This window comes from Lissotriton vulgaris, chromosome 3_1 (genome assembly GCF_964263255.1).
Source record: "Lissotriton vulgaris chromosome 3_1, aLisVul1.2, whole genome shotgun sequence".
Lineage (NCBI taxonomy): Eukaryota > Metazoa > Chordata > Amphibia > Caudata > Salamandridae > Lissotriton > Lissotriton vulgaris.
This window is the reverse complement of record NC_141689.1, coordinates 1629276068-1629299949: the sequence shown is the minus strand read 5'-3', so window position 1 is coordinate 1629299949 and position 23882 is coordinate 1629276068.

Here is a 23882-nt window from a genome sequence, read left to right as displayed (position 1 = left end):
AGGACTGCGAACAAGCAAAAAATGACTGCTGTGCTACGTGCAGCTCGCGTAGTGCGAAGTTGCGCAAACTTCGCAAACTCCGCGAGCGTAGCGTAGTGCTTCGCCCAGGGTTAGAAATAAGGACAGTGCTGCCTTTTGGAAAGTTCTTAAAATTCCCTTTTTTTCAGAAGGGGGTCATGGGCCGACAGTTGAAGTTGCTATTGACGAAAGCCACCGGATAGATCATTCTCCCAACATCTTTAGCCTAAACATGGATGCAAACTCTGAGACAGATAATAACTCCATTATAAGGTCCCCTCCTAGTCCTGTATCTTTCTCCATAGATCTTGACATTAATTTATCTGATGTTGAAGATGCTCTTCAGTCTAGCAAAGGGAGAAAGGCCCCGGGCCCTGATGGGGTTCCAGTGGTCACCATTACTGACAAGAGTGTTACTAGCTACTTGTTCAGAGGGGCTTATTGATTCATGGTCAAATTCAACATTAGTCCCAATTTTCAAGAAGAGTGATCAACAGAATCCGGCCTGTTATCGTCCCATATCCCCATTGGATTCCCTGGGTAAGGTGGCAGGCCGTACTCATCTTGAACGTCTACAGCAATGGGCAGAAGCTAGTAATGTTCTGTTTGATCTCGAATTTGGGTTCAGGGAAGGGCTGGGCACCATGGAACAAGACCTAAATCTGTCACTTCTTATGGGTAAAAACGTGAAAGCTAAGGGGGGAAAGCTCTACATGGCCTATGTAGATTTGTCTGCTGCTTTTGATTGCGTTAGTCACGCCAAACATTGGACTATCCTAATTGAAATGGGCGTGGATATCTTTATAGTAAATTTTATCAGAGATTCCTAATCAAATGCTACGGCCAGGGTGTGGATTGGCACAGGCGGGGAGCTCACAGCACCGTTCAATGTAGAGAGGGGAGTTAGGCAGGGTTGTGTCCTGGCTCCCTTCCTTTTTACACTCTATACGAATGGTCTTGAAAATGCCATGTTAGAGGGGAGCCAGGACCTGCCGTTGCTATATAAGCGTCCAATACCTGCCCTACTCTACGTGGACGACACTGTGATCTTAGCAAGAACCTCCCTAGAATTACAACGCACCCTTAATAGGTATCATGCATTCATGGCTAACTTAGAATTAAAAATTAACATAAAAACGACATTTGTAATGAGCTGTGGGACTGGGCGTAAAAAGCAGAAGGACATCTTCATAGAAAACGCAATTAGAACCAACTGTCACATACCCTTACTTAGGCATCTTAATTGACAATAAGGGTTCCTGGAGACAAGCAATAATCGCCAGGAAACTTCTCTTTGTGAGGGCGACTAACTCATTGTTCAATTTTTCCCAGAGGCTGGGCAGGAGGCCCCCTCCAGAAATGCTTCAGCTATACCAAGCCAAATGCACTAGTACAGCAATATATGGGGCTGGAATCTGGGGATTATGTAGGGTAGAGGCTATACAGAAAGTGGAAAATGCTTTTTTGAGGTATTTGCTGGCAGTTCCTCGAGGGACATCAACGTATAACTGCCATATGGAACTAGGAATACCCTACATTACTGACATAATAAAAGCACAACCAATTCTACTATGGCATCGCATTTGGTCGTCTCCTAAAACTGAATTCAATCGGGAGATACTGAAGGACTGCCTCGCCCTTGATCATGTCGATAAGATAGGGTGGCTCATGTACGTGAAAAAGTTTTTAGCTGTCCTGGGTCTTTCAACGTACTATTATAATCCAGCGTTGATAGCTCAGATCCCGAGGAAACAGTTTAAAAACCAGAGCATGGGGCATCTGGAGGGGCTTAGATTGCGTACTGAAATTAATAGGTGTTCAGTACAATACAATCTAATGATCCAAACCACCCTTACGATACAACCATATCTTACTTTCAATTTAAATGGGTATGAGAGATTTGTGCTAATACGGTTTAGGATGAATACATTCCATCATTTGATATCCTTTCCGAAAGTGAATGACTGAACAAAGGTTTTGCATTTTACCCTTGCGATGGCATTTCTGTCCAGTCGACAATGCATGTGGTCTTGTTCTGCAGGAGTGGAGGGGAAGATGGATAAAACCAATTTTAAGAATTTTTGGTCTGAGATTATGTCGCCCAGCCTTCATTGCTTTACAATGTCTGGAAACAGGGTGTTTTGCGAAAAACATTGCGCAATTCCTGAAAATTTGTATTAGGCATAGGAAAAATCTTGAATAGTAATGCATATCGAAGATACCTAAATGCGAACAATGGTCCTTTTTAAATCAAATGTTATCACCTCGTAATTGTCGTTATTTTGATCTTGTTTATATTTCTTAATTGGCTTAAATGAATTTCAATTCCTGAGTGAGCAGATATTTTAAAATATTTAATGTATATAGCAAATGTAGTGCAATTTAGCAATGCAAATTGTATCTTTTAATTACGGTCCCTTTATTTTTTTTTTATATATCTTACGAAAACCGAATAAAGGAATTGATTGATTGATTGGTATTCCAAATAGAATGTTGCGGATTTCCTATGGAAAATAGGACCTAACTATATCTTCCTACTGGAGACTGCCAGTAGGTAATGTGTATATATATATATATATATTCCATGAAAAAAACATAGGTTTCACACATGTTATAGTTCGCTGGACAATTCACTCATACAAAACCATTGAAATTCCCCGGTTATAGTTAGTTCAGCTAACTATATCTCGCGTGTCCGCAATCCACTGCTCATGACATCACATATTACATCACTCATGACATGTGAAACCTATGGGGCCTTATTTACGAACCCCTTGCGCCTCCGAAACGTCACTTTTTGTTACGTTCCAGTTGCGCAGAGGACTGAGTGATATTTATCAGGCAGGACTAAGCCACTTTTTGTGGCGTAATCCTGCCTGATAAATATCAGTTCTTTTAACGCAGTGTCCTGTGTTAAAGGGGAGTGCAATGGGTGTTGCTGGGGGCGTTCCCAGCAGCATCCATGGACTTGAGTAATTTATAGCATCTTCAAAGTCAGTCTTTCAAAAATTCCAAAGTACAGTGCATGATCATCCAAATCCAAATGTTTCTCAAGAAAAGTCATATCTGCCCAAACGCCGATATTCCGAACGATTGAAAATGACTTTTCTTGAGAAACGTTTGGATTTGGATTATCATGTCCTATACTTTGGAATTTTTGAAGACTGACTTTGAGGATGCTATAAATTACTCAAGTCTGCCCGAATTGTGTGGGTAAAATTGATCTCAATAACAAAAAGAGAGAGTGAGGGAAATTTTACAAGTATTATGTGAGGTGGGAACTCCTGGTCCCCGGAACAATTTACAAAAAACAATAGAGGAGTATCCCCTCAAAAGCAGAGAAATGTTTCTCTGGATCTAGGCTTGAGTGCTCTAGTCAGCACAATATGCCCCAACCTGTTATCGGATAATGCATATCCTTATAGAAGACCCTTCACTCACCAACCTAGTTGGTGACATGCTTCATCATCGGGGTCCCACCCCATAGGCCGAGTGCCTACAGGGTGTGGTGCGACACCTGACTACAGTGGAGCTGGTTAGTATTTTTCTTTTATGTGTGCATAACTATCAAGAAGTGTTTTAAAAAAAGGCCAAAACTACTCACTTCAAGTGTTTATTCTTGAGTGCTTGAACCTTTATTAAAATGGTGTGGCACCTGTGCCTAATTAGGTAGGCTTTGGTGTCGTAAGAAGTATAGTGTATTAAAAAAAGCGAAGTGTGCTATGTGAGATGTGAAATTTACAAAAACTATTGATTAAAAAGGTCTACATGTTTCAACCATTATATACATTCATAGGTTTTCGTCTGGACCGTGGTGTTTCGAACTGGGTGGTCCGCACACGCTAAGGCGCGTCCTGCCCTAGTCCAAATAAGAGACCGCAAATTGCGATCTTGTGTAAAAGGGTGCGTTTTTCCTTAATCGGGAAAAAACCTGTAAGGAAACAGGAGAACAAAAGAAAGGAAGGGGTCACATACCAGGGTAGACAAAACAAATGTACAACATTTAACACATATGTTACTAGTCTTTACCCCAATCGTATGATCAATAGATGGGGTCATGCCAGCGTTTGAGATCAAACAGTAGGATCCATCTATTGCGGTCACAAAACAGTGCTTCAGTGATTATTACCGAACTGTGCCTACAGTAAAGGACCAGCGCCAAAAAAGAGGTGTCGAACTGGTTTTGGCATCTGGGGATATGGTGTAAAAGGAGGCCGTAGTAAGGGAGAGTGATCTTTATCGTGCTGCGATGTGGGCAGCTGCATAGGTTTGTTTGTGAGCAGTCATGACGTCGCTATAGTGAATCATAAAAGCGACTTGTTTTAGCTTACACTTAGATGCGGCACTACCGCTTCATGGGCACCAGCGTTTCCAAGACGGCAAGAGTCCGTCTCCTGTAAAGTGGTAAAGAACAGATGCCAAATGTGAGCTAAGAGCTGCCCGGGTAGGGCAGTTTGGTACAACCTGCGGGATCGTGCGGTAAATGATTTCCGCATTCAAGTCAGCCGGATTGTACTTACTTGCAACTTCTGTTCATCAAGCGGAAAACCTACTTGGTTTCTGCTGGAGGTGCCCCGAGGAATGACCGGAGTATCCGCGCGGTACCGGTAAAGTAAACTGGTTGCATTTCCTGGTTGGGCGTGGCCTCGTCACGTGGTCTTGGCACGTCGTTCAGCGAGAGCCAATCGGATCGTTTGTACAGAGAAAGTAGGAAGTATACTCCTTTCCCGAGCGCCGATTGTTAGAAGCCTATTTGCGTTGCCATGGAGATTATGCTGGCTTTTTATTCTTTAACATGAGAGGGTAGTGGTATGAGAACATACCATACGGGCTCCCAGTATAAGTGGGATTTCGAACAGAGGACAGAAAAAGGGGGATAAACCACAAGGGTTGGTTTCGCAATATTGGCTGATTAAATCTAAGGATAATGCGTGTAACAATGGAGAATAGCTGCTTGATTTAAGTTAGTATTCGTATGGCTAATGGGAACAGCACTTAAGCCATCACGCTATTCCACAGGATGTTATCGTTCAACCGGGATTGTGGGTGGAGAGTCTGTAAACCCACCTCTGTTCTTTTTCAAATAGTCGTTGAGTCAGGTTGGCTCCTGGTTTGACTTGTTCAATGATTGTCCATTGAAGGTCATCTGGTGTGTGACCCAAGGACAAAAAATGTTCAGTAAGTCTTGTATTGTTTTTTTTGCATCTAATAGTGCTTCTGTGCTCTCCGATGCGTAGTTTAATCTTCCTACTCGTCATTCCTACGTAATGTAGGTCACAAGTACATGTTAGTCTGTAGATGACATTTTCGCTATTGCAATTTGTCTGCCCTCTGATTGTCCAGATCTTATTAGGTTCCAATTGTAGTGTTTTGGTATTCTTGGTGTACGGGCAAACGCTGTAACTTCCACATTTGTAGTGGCCTGTCACCTTCGGTTGACCCCATAAGTTGGTTTGTGTTTCTTTCTCTGGGGACTCCTTTATAGGTCTTGTATTGACAACTGCATCTTTTATGCTCCGTGCCTTCTTGAATGAGAAAAGGGGTTTCTCCCATCTCAAATTGCCTGTATTCACGATGTTCCAGTGTTTCTTTATTATTCTGGATACATCATTGGATATGGTGTTGTATGTAGTAACACAGGTCAAGGGGATTTCTTCCACTGTTTTGTTTGTGTGTTCCAATAGGGCTGCACGAGGTTGATTCCGCGCTCGCTTTTGGCTTTTTTGGAGGATTCTGTTTGGATAACCCCGGTTACGCAATTTTTGAGTGAGATCCTGGGCTTGTTTCTTATAGTCTTCCAGCTCGCTACAATTTCTGCGGATCCTTAGGTATTGCCCGTAGGGTAAGTTTTCACGTAAGGGTCTGGGGTGGAAGCTTTTAAATCGTAGTAGATTGTTTTTGGAGGTTGGCTTGTAATGGGTGACAGTTGTCAATTTGCCTTCCTTTTATGTGATCGTCACGTCTAGGAAGACCAATGTGCCTGTGTCTTTTTCATAGGTGAACCTTAGGTGATCATCACAGGTATTGATCCAGTTGAAGAAGGAAGTTAAGGATTCTTCGGTGCCTTTACATATGGTCAGCACATCGTTGATGTACCTACGCCATAATAGAATATTGGGACTGTAGGGGTTGGTATCACTGAGGATGTATTTCTCCTCAAAGTCATACACGTACAGTCCCGCTATGCTCGGCGCAAAAGTGCTGCCCATGGATGTACCCCCGTCTGTAGAAATATCTTGTCTTCGAACTCAAAATGATTTCTTTTGAGTGACAGTCTGGCACACTCCATGATGAATTGCCTAGGGGTTCTGGATGTCCACTCTTCTTTTTCTAGCACTCTTCCTAGTACATCCAGCGTGGCATCCTGGGGGATGCTGGTGTACAGGCTCTCAATGTCAAAACTCACCAGGATGGTGTCATTTTCCACGGTGAGTTGATCCAAGATTTGTAATAGACTTTTGGTGTCTTGGAGGTATGTGCTGGTTTTTGCACCAAAGTCTTGAAGAACACGTCGCAGAATTGCGAAAGTGGTTCCAGAACCGACCTCAGTCCAGATACAATTGGCCTGCCAGGGGGTGGTGTCTTGTTTTTATGTATTTTCGGGAGTGTATAAAAGTAGGGGATTCTCCCCTCACTCTTACATAGGAAATCTGCCTCCTGTTTTGATATGAATCCCTCTGTTTCACCGTACTCCACTAGTGATTTTATCTCACTTCTCAAGTCTTCCGTTGGGTCCACCGGTAATCTGCGGTAGCTGTTTTGGTCTGCTACAAGTCAGAGACATTCATTATGGTAAGCTGTGCGATCTTGCACGACAATGCCTCCGCCTTTGTCTGCAGGCTTAATGATAATGGTGTCACAGTTTCACAAGTTGTCAAGGGCAATTCTCTCTCGATTTGTGAGGTTCATGAATGTTTTTTTGGGATTCGTATTTTCAACATCGATGAAGACGGCTTGCTCGAATCAAATGTGGTTGTTGGGTAAAGGTGGATCTGTTCCTTAGCCCTGTTTCATTAGTATCCAGATTTTCCTCTGTGTTGGATCTTTTCTCAAAGAATGCTTTTAGTCTCAATTTACGGAAGAATGATGAGAGTTCACAGTGAAGTCTAAATTTGTCTAGATTCGCTGTAGGTACAAAGCCTAAACCCTTATTTAAGACTGATTCCTCGTCTATTGATACCTAGTCACTTTGAATAAGAATGTACTTACGACTCGTCTAACATTTGGAAGAAATATCTAGTTATATGACAACAGGATACCGACATAACTTGAAGGAAATAAGAACACCCTGAAGAAGTTCTGTTGTACAGAACAAAACGTGTCGGCTGGCTGTGGTACATAAACTTAAGGAAAATAAAAGCATTTGAATATACACCAAGATTCAGCGCTTCAATAAGGACTCTAAGTGATATGATTTGATTGGAATTGTTGTGCAAGTGGTGCTGTGCCAAACTTTGGAATATTCTCCATTACTCTCTACTACTCACTCTCTACTACTCCACTACTCTCTAATACTCACTCTCTACTACTCATTCTCTACTACTCTACTATTCTCTACTACTCTCACTCTACTACTCACTCCCTACTACTCACTATCTACTAATCTCTACTACTTACCATCTACTTCTTACTCTCTACTACTCTCTACTACTCACTCTCTACTACTCTCTCTACTTTTCTCTACTACTCACTCTCTACTACTCACTCTACTACTCACTCTACTACTCACTCTCTACTACTCACTCTCTACTACTCTCTCTCTGCTACTCACTCTATTACTCACTCTCTACTACTCTCTACTATTCTCTTTCTCTGATACTCACTCTCTACTACTCTCTACTACTCTCTACTACTCACTCTTTACTACTCTACTACTCACTCTCCACTGCTCTCTACTACTCACTCTACTACTTACTCTCTACTGCTCTCTACTACTCACTCTCTACTACTCACTCTACTATTCACTCTACTACTCTCTACTACTCACTCTCTGCTACTCTCTCTACTGCTCTCTACTACTCACTCTCTACTCTCTACTACTCACTCTCTACTCTCTACCTCTCTACCTCTCTCTACTTCTCTCTCTACTAGTCTCTACCTCTCTACTTCTACCTCTCTACCTATACCTCTACACATCTACCTCTACACCACTACCTCTCTATACGCAAACACATATACACATATATAGGCATATGCATTTATATATATGTCAGCGCTTTGAAACATCAATAAAAGCAAACTTTTGTTCCCCTGGAGCTGTTCACACTTTCTTCTTCACGATGGTGAGAGAGAGACTGGTATGGACATTTAACGCCAGCTAGTAGGTGCTGGCTTGCTGTGAACGCCCTCTCGGTCTGGTTGGACACGGTTTTACCTGCTAACTCCTGGAAGTGTTTGCATAAAACTGCTACTGTGTCACCCCCTCCTCTGTGCAGGATCAAAACCACATGGCGATCATCGACATGAGGGGAGAGAGGAGGCAGTACTTCGCTGCCTAATTAAGGGGGACGGAGGAAGGACTTTTCATTTTCTGCACTTCGGTTGCTTTGGGAAAGTGGAACACCGACCACTACGGGTGGAAGCATCACATGGTGTGCAAGGCAAACCCCTCACTGTACGGGCCCCTACGGTGGACCACAACGCCCAGAATGCAGCGGTGAAGCAGACGTGGCGTTTCGAGCTTCACACCTGTGAGGCAGGAATAGGGCGTGGCCACAAAGTGGGAAGTGGTCATAGCTTTTAAATCACCGAAGCAATGAACCCTTGTTTACGGCAACAGACTGAAACGGGCACTGAAGATTCCTATAAAAGGATGAAACGCGTCTGCCTAGCGTTTCAGGGACAAACTTATCTGTCAGCGCTTTGAAACATCAATAAAAGCAACCTTTTTTCCCCCGGAGCTGTTCACACTTTCTTCTTCATGATGGTGAGAGAGAGACTGCTATGGATATATATATATATACATATACATACATATATAAACATATATATTCTGCATATCTATATAAATACAAATATAAATGCATGCATACATATACATATATGCATACATATGCATGTTATTTACATGAAAGTTTGAAAAACACTAATAAAAGCAAAGCTAAGAAGCCACCTCATTACAAACAGAATGGCTTTAACTAAAACGAGGGCGAGATCTATTGCATTTTCAAATTTCATAGATCCCCTTCCAAACCACTGTGGGAAAAGCATGAGATAATAGTTTTCTTTCAAACATGATTCATGATATCCCAGCAGAAGGCTTTTTCACATGGTAAAATCAACTTAGAACACACCACAATTCCTAAAATGAGTATTGTACCATCAGCAAATGATTTATAATGTAACTAAAGTCCTAAAACCTTCTATTAACTGCAATGCTTTTTAATGAGGTGCTATCAGGTATATTGGTCCCATTAAGTGCTGACAGCCAAACAGATCTCACGATGAGATATGTGGTTAGGCTCCGCCCAGATATAAATATATATATTTTCTTTTGATTTTCTCAGGAACTACTGGAGGGATTTACACCATTTAACCAAAAGCGTGATCTGCGTACCAGACCCTCCCATTTTCCCAAATTTGGTGTAATTCCATTCAGCGGTTCGGGCTGTAGCCGTGTCTAATCTTCCTATGGAAATTGACATGGGGAAAACACGTCTTGGGCCCCCCTTTTTTATCAGCCCCCGCTTGACGAATCTTCCCGAGACTTTCAGGGAAGGAGCGGAGCAGAGCGGGCCATCTTCTTTGAGAAATTTGCGAAGATTCAACAACCGGCGCCAAAGTTATTCCCAATAGAATGTTGCAGATTTTCTATGGAAACTAGGTCCTAACATGTATATATGTATATATATATATATATATTACCTACTGGCGGTCGCCAGTAGGTATATATAGTTAGGATTCTTTCCCTATGGCATTTCTGAAAATTCTATGTCTAATAACTTTGGCGTTTGTGGACGGAATCGGCTGAAATTTTCAGGAAAATGGCACATTTTGTTTCTGAGCAGCTCCTGGAAATTTGGGGGGGGTCGTCAAGGGGGGGCCGAGAAAAAAGGGGGGTCCCAAAACGTGTTTTTCCCATGTTAATTTCCATAGGGCGGTTGGACTCACTTTTAGCCCGAACGGCTGAATGGATTTTCACGAAACTTGGCAAAATTGTAGGGACTGTTAGCCCGATGTGCCTTTGCTAGGTCTCAATATATGTGCTTCAGTGGGTTTTGAGAAATTAACGTTTAAATCAAGATATATATCTGTAACAGCGCTCCGGGCAGCGATCCGGTTAGCGAACTTTTCGCGTATCGGAACTTTGCGATGCGAAGCTGATTGGCCCTCCGGTGTCTGTCAACATTCTAAACAGTCCGGAGCGGCCGCCATCTTGTCTCTCGGTAGGATCGAGAGACAAGAGGAGGCCAAAACAAAGGGGGAAATTACCATAAGGGGGCATAGTAGATCCTCGTTGACCCCCTAGGTTTTATGTGGAGGTTTTAAAAGGGCCTAGGAGGGTCCAAAAAAAAAAATATATTTTTTTTTTTTGCGTGGTAAGCGCCAAGTTCGCGAACCGGAAAGCGTTCTGGGCAGCGTACTTTAAGGATAAAAGAATGATAGACTTTTCTAATACTGTATGTTAATTATTTGTTGTTTTTGTTCGTTTTTTTATTTATTTATTTATTTTGATTTAAAAAAAAATTATTTATTATTTTCATAGTTCATTAAAACTTCCAGCATTATATCATCTGGTATCTCGTCAAACATGGATGTTTCTGTCTCTTGTAAGGTTTGAATAAATTGTTCGTCAAAAGATTGATCCATAAAATCTTCATCCACATTTTCTTCAGTTACAATGTCTTCGGATGTAATCTCGAAGGAAGCATTAGTTTTTTCTTGCTCCCCTTCCATTTTTTTGCTGTAAATTGCATAAAAAAAATAATTATATTAGAAGAGTTAGGGCACTGTTGGGTTTAAGTTCAGACATGTAGTTCTGTTTTTTTAACAGTGAAGTTAAAGTAAGTAAATTCATAATTATAGCAGAGAAGTGTAAGTCAATCAATAAATGTAACAGAGGAGGTTATCTGTATCTATAACTATAGCAGGGGGACAGTAAATAATTATCAATAAACGTTTTTACAAATTAATTTAAAGTGCCACTTACAAATTATCAAATAACTTTACAGGGAGGTGAAAAGGCTCTTGAAATGTAGTTCAGGAAGTAGTAGTGAAAATGGCTGTGTTTCCTTCTCTTCCTTTATATATATTCAGGTATATAACCAATCAAATGTCAGGTAATAAAAATTGTAAATGAAAGTAAAGTTTTCATTGGTTGTCAATTCCAATATTTTAGATGTGTTTTGTGAAGTAATTTACCTCAGGGTATTTAGATAGGTCTACAGGCTAAATGGCTAAATGAAATTTCAATCAAATTTGTGAGAATGAAAGGGATTGTTATGTAGTATGAGCTAATCTATATTTGGTGAGAGTGTCTCTAGTCGTTTTTCTGCTAATTACTTTCCCACCTTTTTTTAGGACCGCTTTCTGGAAAGCGGCCCGGTTAGCGAACCTTAAGCGTCACGGGAGTCCACCATTTTGTGTTTCGTCGCATTAAGATACAAGATGGAGGGCAAATAATGTTCAGAATGTGTAGAAGGGGGCACGGTAGACTTATCTTGACCCCCTAGGTTTTCTGAGGGTGGCTGAGGAGGCTTAAATGTGCGGAAAATTTTTTTTTTTTTAAAAATTCCGCGAGGTTAGCTTTCGGTTAGCGAACCGGGGAGCGTATTTTGTGGAAAATTAGTGAAAAAAGTTAGACAAAAATAATAATTGTGAGTGATTAGATGAAGGGTAGCTTTGAGAAGAGCTTTTGGGTTTATGGTACATTTAGGTACTTATAAGTAGGTACCAATGCACATTCTTAAATTCAGAATGAAAATTCTGTTGCCCTCATCTGAGAAGTGAACTCCATCTCCTCTGTAGATATCTTGCATGTAGTAACGCAAGTTATTGTTGTACAGGGAGCCCATTCCATGGTCTCTCATGAAAGCTGAAACAGATTTGTTTACATGCTTCCTCGCTTTCTCAATTTGTGGACAAAATTGGTTGGACCACCTCCATTTCTGTCTTTGGCATATATTGGAATATACCAAGGCAGTTTGAGGAAAAAGTGCCATTTATCGTTCAAAGGTGTCCTTTAAAAGCATTTCCAGACCTACCCCTGTCAAAGTGCCCAAATCATTACCTCCACAGTGCACTATTAACAGGTCAGGTTTTGGCAAATGCATAAAGGTTTTCACCAATGGTATCAATTGGTGACATTTTAATCCTCTTTGGCCCAACCACTTAATTTTCACATCTTGTAAATTGAGGTTGTGTAAATTTCTGCTCTCAGCATACCTTTGAGCCCAGTGGATGTAACTATGTCCAACAATCCAGACCTTAAACATGGTGGGAGAAGGTTGTGCTGCAGTCAGATGAAGTGTGGTAATGAAAGGGCAGTTGAAACAGTAGGAGTTTGTAAAGAAAAAAAACTGTGGATTTCTAGTGCTAATGATTCATTAGCAGTGATTGGTGTATTTCCATTTCTGAAAACAGAAAGTTAGGGTGCATGGATGTGTTCTTTGAAAGATGTAATTTGAATGGTCAAGGAAGAAACTTTTAATGAAAGATTGCACTGGATACGCAGGTGCACTGAGAGTTCAGAGTTCAATTGAAACATTGTTGTGTGAATTTGCAAACATGAGAGGTCTTCCAGGAGGTCGTTGCTATGGAAAAAAGGCAGAGAGGGCAGAGGGGGGAAGGGTTTTGATTTGAAAAAAGTGAGGGAAGAGTTATGATTGGCTAATATGAGAGATATGTGAAATGAATATCTGTATTTCTGTGCTTTCAATAGCTGCAGACTCTGGAGTGCATCCTTTTTCTTCTGCTGAAGACAATTTGGTGTATTTCTGAGACTGTTTTCAAAACTCAAAAAGTATTTGCTAAGGTGAGAAAAGATTTATTTATTTTAGATAGAGAATAGTATGAATTAAGGAGAAAATGATGAAGAAAGCTGTGTTTTTAAACTGTGGCTTTGTCTGTAGCGATATAGAAATAGATTTTGTTACTTTGAGAAATTGTAATTGCATATTCGGTGTAGCATTCTGGAATGCAGTTATACAAGTTATTGTTGTATATGAAGCCCAGTCCATGGTCTCTTATGTAAGCTGAAACAGATATGTTGTTTATAAAAATAATTTTTGAAATCAATTACATTTCTGCATATGTACTGCTAGAGCTTCATAGGTTGTTTTGGGTCATATTTATAAGGCATTTGAGTGTCTTTGATGTTATTTTTCCTTTTTAAATGGAAAGCATTCCTCATGGGGCAAGTGTCTTGTAAATACGCTCCCACCTGCGCTTGGCAAATTTAGATTTTGATTATGGGAGTTACATAGCCATGTTAATAATGTCGAAAAAATGGTGCTAGGGCATTCCAGAAAACGCTTTCATGTGTCTCAAGGACATTTTCAGTCATTTCCTCTTGAATGCAGGTATACAATTGATTTATATGCTGTGTTTAAAATCGATTCTTTTCTATGATGTTATTTTTTCCTTTTTAAATGGAAAGCGTTTCTCATGGGGCCCTGAGCAGTTCTTAGCCATGTTATTTAATGGGAAGTGGATAACATGGCTAAGAGCATTTGCTGGATAATGCATGAATATCGCTGACTTTTCACCGATATTCATGCATTGCGGCCGTTTTTTTTCGCATTTGCGAGCAGTTCTTCGCCATTTTATTCAATGGGAGGTGGATAACATGGCTAAGAGCATTTGCTGGATAATGCATGAATATCGTTCACTTTTCAGCGATATTTATGCATTGCGGCCGTTTTTTTTCGCATTTGCGATAAACCTTGCTAAGGAGAAAATGATGAAGAAAGCTGTGTTTTTAAACTGTGGCTTTGTCTGTAGTGATATAGAAATAGATTTTGTTACTTTGAGAAATTGTAATTGCATATTCGGTGTAGCATTCTGGCATGCAGTAACACAAGTTATTGTTGTATATGAAGCCCATTCCATGGTCTCTTATGTAAGCTGAAACAGATATGTTGTTTTTAAAAACCATTTTTGAAATCAATTACATTTCTGGATATGTACTGCTAGAGCTTCATAGGTTGTTTTGGGTCATATTTATAAGGCATTTGAGTGTAATTGATGTTATTTTTTTCCTTTTTAAATGGAAAGCATTCCTCATGGGGCAAGTGTCTTGCAAATACGTTGCCACCTGCGCTTGGGAAATTTAGATTTTGATTATGGGAGTTACCTAGCCATGTTAATAATGTCCAAAAAATGGTGCTAGGGCATTCCAGAAAACGCTTTCATGTGTCTCAAGGATATTTTCAGTCATTTCCTCTTGAATGCAGGTATACAATTGATTTATATGTTGTGTTTAAAAACGATTCTTTTCTATAATGTTATTTTTTCCTTTTTAAATGGAAAGCGTTCCTCATGGGGCCATGAGCAGTTCTTAGCCATGTTATCCAATGGGAGGTGGATAACATGGCTAAAAGCATATGCTGGATAATGCATGAATATCGCTGACTTTTCAGCAATATTGATGCATTGCGGCCGCTTCTTATCGCATTTGCGATAAACCTTGCTAATAGCAAGGTTTATCTGCGATAAAAATCGCCGATGTGCGGCGATAATTTTTGTCTCTAAAGAAGTTATCGCTAGTGGTTGGTAATATACCCCCGCGTTTTTGGTTGCAGGAATCGGGAGACGGGAGAGTAGCACTGAAATCAGTACTCTGACGCCTGAATCGGGAGGGTTGGTATGTGTGGATTCTCTACAGCTGGGGCTAGGTGATAGCCTGGGACCGGCCTGGCATCTAAAATGGCTACCGTGCACGACAAAATTGTGGCATTGTAAAAAAGACAAGATGGCGCAGACAATGTTTATCAATAAGGATTCATTTATAACGAAATATTTTATCGCACTGACAAATTGGTTGTCAACACTTCCTGATTTCCTTCGAATCGAACGTTAACAGACGTGCCGCAGCAAAGAAAAAAAAAAAGCTCACGCAGAGCCGCTGGAACACATGTATCAACATATATGAGCCTTCTCAGCCACCCTCAGAAAATATAAGGGATTAGGATACGTCTCCCGCACCCCCTTATACTTAGTAATTTAATTAAAACGAAGCACAAAATGGTCTCCCGCACCCCCTTATACCTATTCCCGTTTCGCCAGCAGTTTGCGGCCCAGTTCGGTGTTCGGAAAGCGCTTCTACCGTGAAAAATATATATTTTTTATTTTCCCCACGGGACCCTTTAAAAACCCCAACAACATTCCTAGGGGGTCAAGAGGGGTATACCTTGCCCCCTTTCATTAATTTCCCCTTCGTTTTTCACTTCTTCTTCTCTCTCGATCCTACCGAGAGATAAGATGGCGGCCGCTCCGGTCTGTTTAGAATGTTGACAGACACCGGGGAGGCAATCAGCTTCGCATCGCAAAGTTCCGTTTCGCAGGTGGGAGCGTATTTATAAGAAACTTGCACCATGAAGAACACTTTCCATTTTAAAAGGAAAAATAACATTATAGACACTCATATGCCTTATAAATATGACCTAAAGCAACCTATAAAGCTCTAGCAGTACATATCCAGAAATGTAATTGATTTCAAAAAATCGTTTATAAACACAGCACATAAATCAATTGTATACCTGCATTCAAGAGGAAATGACTGAAAATGTCCTTGTGATGCAGTGCTGGTGCAAAAGATTTTCTATGTTAAATAATAAGTAGGGCGTTAAGTTTTTGATGACTGTTATTCATTTACTGTTTGGTAATAGTGGTTAATAACATTTTTTACTATATTTTTCCACAGATTCAACTGCAGATCTTTTTTAAATTTGAAAAATGCCTACGAAAAATAGAATTAGAAAGGCTAGAAAACGTCAAAGACAGCAGGATGATGTTTTATTGCAGCAGTCCTCTTCCCCAAATACTTATCAAAACACCAAGAAAGCTCCGGGTAAGAGCACAAAATCATTCTTAAAAAATATTTTTAGTAAAAAAAGTATTTTTCGCCAAAATGTTTCAGTTCAGAAAAAGAAGAGTAATTTAAATGGAAAGGAAAGACCCATCAAAAATGTTATTGGTAGAGGAAGAGATAACTCTGTGCATGATAGTAGAAGGAAACAACAGTTTAGGGACATTCGAAAACGAATGTTCCGTAACAGGATAATAGTTAATTTATTAAGAAATATTAAAAAAGGCCAACAGAAAGCGGCATTTTATAAGAAGAAGAAAAATGTAGAGAAAATTATTGATCATGCTTTTGAAATTAAGCGAAAGTTGTTTATTTTGGTAATCAATAGAATTAGGAAACTAAGCAAGGTAATTTCTGATTTCAAAACAAACAGTAGATGGAAGAGAGTAGTAAATCGTAGTAACTTTTGTGAAGTTTTTTCCGGAGAATGGATGCATAGTTCAAGTTCTGAGGCATTTTTTAATGAGGAGAGTTATTTTCAGGATAATGATTTGATGTTTGCAGTTGACACCAGTGGTCGAGCTTATGAAGTGAAGGATGGTTGTCCAGTTGAAAAGGAAAAACTTGTGACAACAGAGACAGAAGAGGTGCTAAGTGATGAGGTTTTAGGAAGACGTCCTAAGGGTCCTGTGTACATTTGGAAGTGTAGTTCTATTTGCAGTGTGCGACAGGTTTCCATCAATTTGCTTTGTGATTTTATACGGACATTTAATAAGAAAAGTTTGAAGCAGAAAATGAAGTTGTTGCAAAATTTAGATCCTTGCAGAGTGAGACAAATGACAGGTTTGCGTGGTCATTCACTGGCTTGTCTTTCCAGGAGAGTATGCCAGAGTGTTTTTCATCATTTCAGGATGCTAGCAGTGCATCATAATAAAGTGAGAAAATTAGTGAGAATGTTGTATTATGCTAAGAGTCCAGCAATTATGCTTAAACAATTATGTGCTGCTCTTTTGCATGGTTCTGAAATAGATGTGAAGAATATTTGTGAAGAAATTGAGTTTTGTTACTTTAGTAGTAAAGATGAGAATGTTCAAATTGACCCTGAAGTAGAGGGTAATGTTGAAGATAATGTACAGGTTTCCAGTACAGATAATTTTCAGAAGGAAATTGCCACTTTTCAGATGAAATCAAGTGAGAGACCTAATTTCACTTGTGTATGTTGTCGACGCACTTATTATAAGAATCAGACTAAAGTAGTGGATTTATATGCAAAAAGTGAAAGGGAAAATAATAGTGAATGGAAGGATTTTTCCACATACTTGATGGTAGAAAATTATTTTGATTTAGGATCGGATCAACGTGTGTGTACTTATTGTTGTAATAAATTAAACCAAAACCAGATGCCTGCTAGGGCAGTTCATAATAATCTGGAATTGGTTGAGATTCCTTCTGAATTGAAGGATTTAAATACTTATGAATGTATTTTGATTCAAAGTATCCATCCCTTTCAGGCTATTGTAAGAATGGAGCCAAAGACAGGGAAGTTGCCTCCAGCAGATTTACAGAGAGGATTAAAGGGAAGAGTTGTTTATTTGCCTCTAGATTTGAACAAAAACATTAACACAATTGGAATAGAAAAAGTGGAAGAGGAACCTCTGGTTATCTTAGTTAATGGGGTTCCGACAAAGAATAAGAAAATATGGCAAGATTTAGTGGATGTTAGGAAAGTCAAAAAGGCAACAGTGTATTTGAAGACAAATAATAAGTACTATAAGAATGTATATGTTGCAGAAGAGGAAGTAAGTGATGAAGAGGATAGCGATTTGTGTGCTGGCCAAATTGAGAAAGTAGAAGCCTCTAAAAGTGAAGAAATATATGAACATTATAGTGTTCATCCTTTGCATTCCAAGGAAGTCATGGGGAATGCTATTGAGTTGTTTCAAATGAAACAAGCTAAAGGGAGTCCCATTAGTGTTTGGGAGGAAAGTTTGGAAGCTCGGTGTTTCCCACAGCTATTTCCCACAGGTCGAGGAGGAAGATATGATGAGCGACCTCATCAAATTCCTGCGTCTGAATACCGGACTTTACGATTGTATGCAGACGATCCTAGGTTTCGTCAATGCATTCCCTATTTGTTTCATCTCCTGTTTGATAGCGATCTGTCTGGACTGTCATATGCAGTGAACCACATCTTAAAAAGTGGTATACAGATGCGAAATATCTCGGCAAGGGACTTTATGCATAAAGTCAATGTCCAAGACAGTATTTTGGATTCTCACTTAATTAATCTCATGGCGTGTCAGCGTGGTACTAATGAGTACTGGTACCATCGTCATGGTGATTTAAAATGTATGCTGAGGAACTTAGGAACTCCGACATGGTTCCTCACTCTGAGCTGTGCCGAGTATGGCTGGGAAGACTTACTTGAATTTCTACGAGAGGCAAATGGAAATATTGAAAACATTGAATTCAAGACACCTGGAGAACTGTGTTCTTTGGATCCTGTGAATGTATGCAGGTACTTCAATCATAGATTTGAAGCTATGATGTCTTTCATCACAAATAAGAAGAATCCACCTCTTGGAGAGGTGTTGGATTTCTTCTGGAGAAAGGAGTACCAAGCAAGAGGTGCTCCTCATATACATATGTTGTTGTGGATCAAGGATGCACCTAAATTTGGAACAGATCCGGATGACTTAGTGATGAATTTCATAGAACAGTATTCTACGTGTGCTGTTCCAAACGCAACGGAGAAGAAAAGCCTAAGAGAACAAGTTCTACGTTTCCAAAGCCATCGTTGTGGAAAGTACTGTCGTCGTAAATTCAGAAACAAGGACAAGTTCTACACCAAATGTCGTTTCAACTTTCCACGACCGGTGATTTCTAAAGGAAAAGTGAACAGTTTGATGTCTTCACTGCGACATAATGTGACGAGGAAATCACCCAAAAATACATACAATTTGAAAAGGAACGAAGAGTCCAAGTACATCAACGACTACAACCCAGTGATTTTGTCCATGTGGAATGCTAACATGGATATACAGTTTGTGGGTGACAACTGTATGGCTGTGGCTCGGTATGTGACATCTTACATCACCAAAAAAGAAAAGACAGAACTGAAGGATATGTGGGAGGACATTTCCCATGAAAAGAGCCTCAGCAAGAAGTTGTACAGTTTCAGTCTGAAGATGTTGTCGCATCGAGAAATCGGAGCTTACGAATGTTCAGATCGATTGTCTTCAGCAAGTCTCTATGCCAAATCCAGGAGTATTGTTTGGGCGAGTCTTGGTCTTGCTGCAATGCGAAATCGGGTTCTAAAACCTGTCCGGGAAATTGAATATTTGGCAGAAAAGGAACCAAACAGTACCGACATTTTGAAGACCAACATGTTGGATACATATTATCCAAATCGAAGCAGTCACCTTGAGAATGTTTGTCTATATGAGGTTCTACAAAATTATATATTCAAGAGGAACATCAAAGAAGATATTGAGAAAGGAGTGTATGCTGTAATTGGAAGCGAGGGATGCCTGGTCAAGCAAAGAAAATGCCAATTAGTAAACCATCGAAAATTGAGTGGCGAATCTCCAGAAAAAAAGGAGTTTTTCTATTTAGCACTTTTGCAACTTTTCAAGCCTTGGCGTGCAGAAGAGGAACTGCTTGGAGATTTCCTCTGTTACGAACACTCTTTCACTGCTGCTACGGAGACCATAGAATGTCCTGCTTTTCCCAAATATCAAGAAATGCTAACTTTGGAAATTGAGCAGGAAGCAACGATTGCAGCCGAGATTGCCAGAGACAGTTCTCAGGACAGTCAGAGTTCTGTTTCATTGAGTCAAGATCCACTTGGAGGACCTATTATCGAAAATGAAGCTGCCACTGCTATGAATGAAGTGGAAAGAGCCATGGCACATGCTCAGGAGGATTCAGTTAACTTAGAAGACTTGGAAAAACAACTCAACATTGAGCAGAGGAAAATATATGATGAAGTTACGAAGCAAATTGAGCATGGATTAAGTCATGAGAAGAAAGAGTGCTCATGTACATCGTTGAAGCCTGTCCTACTGTATGTGAGTGGAGAAGCGGGAACTGGAAAAAGTTTCCTCATTAAAGCAATTTCATGCTATCTGCAGGAAAGGACTGAGTCATCGCTGTCTTGTGTTGTCACCGCTCCTACTGGACTTGCAGCACATAACATTAAAGGTATTACTTTGCATCGTCTACTGATGCTGCCGGTGGAGCATGACAACAAATTACAATATCACAAGTTATCTGGGGATGCTTGCTGTGAAGTTTCAAGAGTCTTGAGGAAAATGAAACTACTTATCATTGACGAAGTAAGCATGGTTTCCAATGTCATGCTTGCGTTTGTGCATTTGAGAATGCAAGAAGTACTTAAAACTGAATATGATGTGTTATTTGGTGGCAAACACATCATTGTTTTCGGAGATCTTCTGCAGCTGACACCAGTAAAAGGAGAACCTGTGTTCAAAATACTCACGCATGAAGATACCAGGAAGTGCATAGGGAGCATTGGCAACGTCAATATATGGTTAAACTTCAATTATGCTGAACTGCATGAAAATATGCGTCAGGCAAAAGATGAAGATTACAAGAATATTCTACAAGATATTAGAATTGGAAAAGTGACCGAGCATGGAAAAGAAGCTTTGAATGCACGATTACTTTCAAATTTATATCCCGAACAAGAGATTGTGGCTGAGAATATTTTTCAGAAAATTACTGAGAAGAAATCCGGAATATGTTTGATGCCAACTCTTGCAGAATGTGCCATCTTCAACAACAAAATGTTGAATTTAGAAAAGCAAGAGATTGTGAAACTTGAAGCTATTGACAAAATAGAGCACATGGGATCAACAATTATTTTGTCAGAGAATTTGAAATCAAAATTGGATTCATTAGAGAAGACTATATCTAAAACAGCGGGTTTTGAAAAGACTTTGAATGTGTGTTTAAATTGCCGAATCATTTTGAGAAGAAATTTACATGTTGAAAGAGGTCTGGTAAATGGATCAATGGGTAATGTTGTTGATTTTGAGAAGTACAGAAATAGAGATGGAATAGAATTTTTAAAAATTAAATTTGATGGCATTGAGGAAGTACAGCTAATTGGTCGTTGTTCTGCTAGGTTTTTGCTTGTTAAAGACTTATATGTTCGCCGTAAACAGTTTCCTGTTTGCTTGGCATATGCGGTAACAATTCATAAATCGCAAGGTTTAAGTGTAGACAGTGCATTGGTGAATATTGGCAGTTCTGTGTTCAAGGAGGGTATGGCATATGTGGCATTGTCACGAGTAAGAACTTTATCAGGATTGTACTTGATTGACTGTGATGTCACAAACATTTGTGCGGATCTAGATTGTGTTAAGGAATACAATAGGTTAAGAAGAGAGTATGCGCCACATTTGCCTCAATATCCTTTGTTTGAGAAACGTGTGGTAGGCCGCAAACGTAGAAATATCAGTAATAGTAGGGAGGTTGTTGCAAAAAGACTAAAAGTCAATGAACCGAAAATTGTTAGCAGAAAGAAAGTGGATTCTGTTGAAGATGTTGTCGGTTTTCAATTTGAAAACAGTTCTGGTGTCAACTGCTATGCAAATGTAGTGGTTAATGTTCTCTTTTCACTAGAGAGTTTAAAAGAACAGATTCTGTTGAATTCAGAACAAATTTTATGCTGTTTATTGAATTCTGTTTTCGAGAAATGTAGCAGTGATTGAACAAAAGTAGAAAGTGTGTCTGAAGTTCGTTATCTGTTAGATGAATGTTCAGGGCAAACAGACTTCTCTGAAAATAATCAGCAAGATTGTCAGGAGTTTTTAATGTATATGCTTGATGTATTGCAAGATGACGGTGTAGATGTAGATCACCTGTTTGGGCTTTCTTATCAATGGCAGCATGACTGCGAGAATTGTAGGGTATCAAGTACTACTAGTGTAGACTCAGAAAGATTTATATATTTTACTTTGCCAGACAGTAAATCAGTCTCCTTTAATAAGCTAGTAAATGCAGCGGATCACAACATGGAGTGTAGCCAATGTAAATCTGAAATGATGTCAACATTATTTATACGTAGATATGGACAGTATGTCATTTTAATGATTCAACGATGTAGGCCTGATGGATCAAAATTGTCAACTTTAATAAAAAAATTTGTGGCTTCTCAGCTTTCAATATCAGGAAGGACTTTTGTAACTGTAGCAATTATCTTTCACGATGGTCCTTCAACAACATCAGGACATTATACAGCTTATTTAAAGTCTCGAAACGGCTGGTCATTCTGCAATAATTCCGTTGTAACTTTCAAAAAAAAATTGCCGTTTGACCTTAAAAATTCTTACCTGGTGTTTTTAAAACCAAAATTTTAATGAAAGAATCTCGGGATTTCCTGTGAAGAATTGCAAAAGGTTCATGAAGTAGAGGGAATGTAAGTCTGCAATGCTGTCTAGATTATTGGTCCAAAACTTTTAATTATAATGTCAATTTAAAAATCCAACTATATAAACCTGATGCAAGTAAGTCTGCTTCATAGTAAGCAGTATCAGTGTCATAGGAAAAGGAGAACATGAGTGACAAAGAAGGGTAAGATATTAGTAGTCCAGGATTGTAAAAATAATCTTAAATGTATTCTTTTTGAAAGTTGCGAAAATAGAAAATGTCGGGATTTGATTGGAAGAATTACAAGAGTAGCGAATCGCGGCAACATGATTTGGCCTAGTGGAAACATGTGATAGAATGAGAGAAGTCTTTTCTTCTATGTAACATATTTTTCGTATCGATGGAGGTTTTCTTTCAGAAAGTGGCGGGCTGAAAATATTTATAGCACAACAGAGTGAATGCTGTTCATAGGAGATCCTTCGACGTCATTGAAAGTAAGTTAATTTTAAGGAGTTTTGAAATCAGATTTCTTAGGTTGTATGGGTTTTTTAAACACAGTCATTTTGATTGTGTTTTTTTTTCCCCGCTGTTACATGATGAATACGTTCAAGTCACTGATTTAAGTGAAATTTGATACATTCTGAGAACAGCAAAAATAAACCATATACCATGTATAATTAATGTTCTTCTGTTTGTACTTATGATATACATTTAGAAATGTGAGGTAGATATGGAAAAACTGAGTCTTCTGTAAGTGTCAATTTTAATGCTTATAGTGCTGTATTTCCGGGTACTGTTTTTTTAAAAAAAAGGAATAGGTCTCACCTCAAAGAAAGCTCTTCAAAGCACACATCTTATTTGCATCCTGAAACTATCATTTAAAATATTAGAGACAATTTTATGATGGCTTTACATCTTTTTTGCGCTGCTATTGCATCACTATTGTGAGACATCAGCAGTGCAAAAGAAGTACCATGTTCCAAAATAGGTCTCAGTTCATCAGCATGAAGATACTGTTTATTTAAAATATATATCTTTAGGATTGTGTAGGGGACGTAGAGAAGCAGAGGCTTCTGTAAATGTCAAAATTGTTGAAAAAGTGTTTCTTCTTGAACCTTTTCCCTTTTCTTTTGTAATTTTTAAATACATGTAGTAATATTTTTGGAAATGTTTGTTTTCTCTTTTACAGATTGAAAGTATGAAAAAATATTTAAAAAAGGTAACAAGAATTATAAGGTAAATGTTTTCTACTCTTTTTACCCGCAATGCACTGCTGATGATGTCACTGACCATGTCATGAATGATGTAATAAGAGGACATGATTTACTTCATTGGTAGGCCTTCACATGCTTTATCTGCTCTGTATTCTTCAACAAGTGTAAAATTGATCTGTAACCCTGAGTAGGTCTCACCTTAAACAAACCTCACGAGACATCACACCTTATCGTCATCCTGAATTAATAAATAGATCTATTAAACACTATCTCTGATTTACTCTCTA